The following is a 4,839-nucleotide window of genomic DNA, read 5'->3' on the forward strand; positions in this document are numbered from 1 at the left end:
TCTTACACTGCTAAATTAGGGACGGCTAGCGCAGATAGCCCTCGTGTAGCTTTGCGCGAGTTTCAAAAAACAAACAAACAATAAAAATGTAACAAAGTAAAGTTAATTCACATATTACCTGGATTGCACGAACCGATATTTCCACGAACCTAACAAGTTCGGATCTAAGGTATCGCTATGTTGTCAAAACCACAAAAGGTTGGACCAGTTGATAAGTAACAAATAAAATTAAACTAAGTTCCACACGTTTTTAGAAACTTTGACAGCTTTAGAAACAGCCCCCCCCCCCAGTGGCACAGCGGTATGTCTGCGGACTTACAACGCTAGAATCCGGGTTTCGATACCCATCGTGGGCACAGCACGGATAGCCCATTGTGTATCTTTGTGCTAAACTACAGAAAACAACAACAACTTTAGGTGTTGCTGGAAATTATGTTAAAATAATTATTTATATATATACTGTATTTCTTAAATGTTTTGAAACACCTGTTGATCTCATGCCGCGTTACCATATTCTACGCATGCTCCAACATACCTACATTGGTTTAATAGGATTCTTGTAGTCAAGTATAGGAGAGGCTCAATACTCTTATTTCTCCAACACTATTAAATAATTTTATTAATATAACTTCCTATACAGTCCGAGGTTTCTGCGTTCAAGAGTGTGGACTACTGGTTAGAGAGTTCTTGACCCGTTGCCACAGAAACGCTTTCTATACTTTGGGACCGTGGGTTCAATAATCAAACTCCACGATTCGATTCGAAGTGGATGGCGGAGTACGTTGACTATCTACCTTCCCTCTAGTCTATCGGTTCAAAATTAGGGACTAATAGCGCAGGTAGGCTCTATATAAATTTTACTCGGTGTATCAACTTCCAATCAGGGTAAGCTTGTTTGTTTGTTTTTGAATTTCGCGCAAAGCTACACGATGGCTATCTGCGCTAGCCGTCCCTAATTTAGCAGTGTAAGACTAGAGGGAAGGTAGCTAGTCATCACCACCCACCGCCAACTCTTGGGCTACTCTTTTACCAACGAATAGTGGGATTGACCGTCACGTTATGACGCCCCCACGGCTGAAAGGGCGAGCATGTTTGGTATGACGGGGATTCGAACCCGCGACCCTCAGATTGCGAGTCGAGCGTCCTAACCACCTGGCCATGCCGGGCCTCAGGGTAAGCTACCTACTTTGATCAACAAGAAAAAATAGGACGTCGAGGGTGAATATGAAATTAGGCCCGGCATGGCCAGGTGGTTAAGGCACTCGACTCGCAATCTGAGGGTCGCTGGTTCGAATCCCCGTCACACCAAACATGCTCGCCCTTTCAGCCGTGGGGGCGTTATAATGTGACGGTCAATCCCACTATTCGTTGGTAAAAGAGTAGCTCAAGAGTTGGCGGTGTGCTAGTATCTATAATAATATAATAATATGTCAACTACACTATACTTACATATATATGTGTGTGTATATTATAACTGATCTAGATTAAGTTAATGAATCTTATTTTTCATCAGTTGTAGTTAAATTAAGTTACATTAATGAAAGACATAGATTAACAAACAAAAACCATATATGTTTACTGGCGGGAAATGCTGTCACTTTCTGGTCAGAACTTCCTCCCTCTTGTTTCGAGGAGTTTATTTCCCCCTCGGTTGCTCAGCGGTAAGCTTCAAAGTTTATAATGCGAAAATCCGGCGTTTGATTCACTGCGGTGGACACATTGCCGACAGCTCATTGTGTGACTTAACAACAAACAAAAAATTGGCTTAGAGGTGACAATATTACGCCAGCAATGGGCAACGTCATGAACAACCCAGAGTTAATTTCTCGATACATTCTTGTAAAATTTATAACAGGTATTGTTCGACAAAACAATATATTATAAGCTCGTGTGTGAAATGTGCCATTTGACGAGGAACGACATAAAATAATACATTCGAATTATTTTGTCAATGACAGAATGGATAAATTATAGACACCTAACTCAAAGCTGTAATATAACGATTGTAACTCTCTTTAAATTCGTTCGGTTTTACAATTCAGACTCTTCATTAAACGAGGCTTAGCATGGACGTAAAAGCCTACCGGCTTAGTGGGGCTGACTAAAATGTAAACTTATATAATGTATATTTGTATTTGGGTTTATTAATTCTACCATCATTATACACACACATTTCTGATAGTAGTCCTACTGATATCTTCCTGTAGTCCTACTGATATCTTGTTGTAATCCTACTGATATCTTGCTGTAGTCTACTGATATCTTATAGTAGTCCTACCGATATCTTGTTGTAGTCCTACCGATATCTTGTTGTAATCTACTGATATATTATTGTAGTCCTACCGATATCTTGTTGTAGTCTACTGATATCTTATAGAAGTCCTACTGATATCTTGTTGTAGTCTACTGATATCTTGTTGTAGTCCTACCGATATCTTGTTGTAGTCTACTGATATCTTATAGTTGTCCTACCGATATCTTGTTGTAATCTACTGATATCTTATAGTAGTCCTACCGATATCTTGTTGTAGTCTACTGATATCTTGTTGTAGTCCTACCGATATCTTGTTGTAGTCTACTGATATCTTATAGAAGTCCTACTGATATCTTATAGTAGTCCGACTAATATCTTTATTGTAAAATTGTTGCTCTCTGTATTTTTGATATAACAACTAGTTTCCTTATTATACATTCTTCCCTGGATTTTCTCTGTGTCTGGGTTTTGATAGCCTCATATATATACTGATTACTGTTTATTAAAGTCTCTAATCTAAAGTTCAGATATTCCGTATTCAGAAGCCAGCTTTTCTTATTGTAAATTCACACACAAAGGTGATAATCAAACGAAGTGTTCATTTTTCGAGTGAAACAAATAATGTTCTTTGTTGTTAAGCACAAAGCTACACAATGGGCTATCTGTGCTCTGCCCACCACGGGTATCGAAACCCGGTTTCTAGCGTTGTAAGTCCGCAGACATACCGCTGTGCCACTGGGGGGCGAAACAAATAATGTTCTTTGTTGTTAAGCACAAAGCTACACAATGGGCTATCTGTGCTCTGCCCACCACGGGTATCGAAACCCGGTTTCTAGCGTTGTAAGTCCGCAGACTGGGGCACTGTGCCACTGGGGGGCAAAACAAATAATTGAGCCCTACTTCATATACTATTTATTTTTAGGTTTCCTTTTCTTTCACTTTCTACTTTTAGGCTAGAAAACAATCAAGATGACTTACAAAATACATACGTTGGTATACATGTGTGTGTGTATTAAAACTAACTTTTTTGTAGAAAACAATCAAGATGACTTACAAAATACATACGTTGGTATACATGTGTGTGTGTATTAAAACTTACTTTTTTTGTAGAAAACAATCAAGATGACTTACAAAATACATACGTTGGTATACATGTGTGTGTGTATTAAAACTTACTTTTTTGTAGAAAACAATCAAGATGACTTACAAAATACATACGTTGGTATACATGTGTGTGTATTAAAACTTACTTTTGATTTGTTGTTTTTCAAAATAGGCAATATTGGTGTAAGTGTAATATATATATTTTCTAAGCCTATTTTGCCTTCTACCACTCCACGTTTTTTGGCCTCAGTCTACCCTGAGGTTTATCTTTACAAATAAAATTATCGTGTCGATGGAAAAAAATAAAGCTGTTCTTTGAGTACGAATGTTCTGACATTTTGAAAACAAGACGCAAGAGCGCGATATTATGTTTACCGCTAGGCGCGCCACTGGGAGTTGAGGTAAATCACTTGCCTTATCGGAATACAAACACTTCGGTATCTTTGTCAAATCGTTGCCCATTTCGCAAGGTACACACAACTGTTTTAGAGAACAAGTTTGCCCTCGTCGAGAGGTTATCTCGGGAACACACAAAGTCGCTTCGACCCCCCCCCCTTCTTAACCTTACTGATCACATCAAACGAGGAACTCTCTTTAAATCATTATTTGTTTTTTCGCGGGGTTGAGAAGATCAAATTTCCAGGAAAAAGAACGAAGGACTCGGCACTCTTTTTGTCTACCTTAAAGCGTCGTTTTGTTTACGTTTTCTCACGTTTCCACGTTCGTAGTCTATACCTCAGTGTTCAACGGCAGAACCGTAATATTTTAATGTTTGAATAGCCTTTGCCAAAATCATTTTCAACTCAGTTTTAAAGAAAACGTAATATTACGATCCGTATATTTTAAACCTAAAGTCCTTAACGCAGCATAGAGCAATGGTTCTAGAACTTTTTCGTCTAAGAGCCACTTCAACGGGGTAAAACTTCCTGAGAACCACATACCGGTCCTACCCCCCACCCGCTTTCGCTTGACACTGCATAAAAAATCATCAGAATTAATGAGAATGATGGCGCTGCTTTTGATGTGACTTGTAATTTAGACCAGCCCGCGGACCACCGGAAGAACACTTCGGACCACACTCTGATAAAAGGCCATAATATCGATCTGTCCAAATATAGCTGTTGTTTTCTCGACCATGACTATATTATTTCATACAACACTACTTCCGTTATTAGCAATAATAATAACAAGTGTGTTTTTAAAACGGTGAGCACGTTCTTGCTGTTGTCGTTTTTAATTTCATATTGTTTGTTTGTTTGTTTTGAATTTCGCGCAAAGCTACACGAGGGCTATCTGCGCTAGCCGTCCCTAATTTAGCAGTGTAAGACTAGAGGGAAGGCCAGCTAGTCATCACCACCCGGAGTAATTTTACATCACACTACCGTACGCGCTCTTTACAAAACTTCTTTGTTCAGATCTATTTCCGTGTCAATGTTCCCATCTTCATTAAAAAGGGTAAAGATGACAAAAACAAGATCTTG

Source organism: Limulus polyphemus, unplaced genomic scaffold (assembly GCF_000517525.1).
Source record: "Limulus polyphemus unplaced genomic scaffold, Limulus_polyphemus-2.1.2 Scaffold6409, whole genome shotgun sequence".
Lineage (NCBI taxonomy): Eukaryota > Metazoa > Arthropoda > Merostomata > Xiphosura > Limulidae > Limulus > Limulus polyphemus.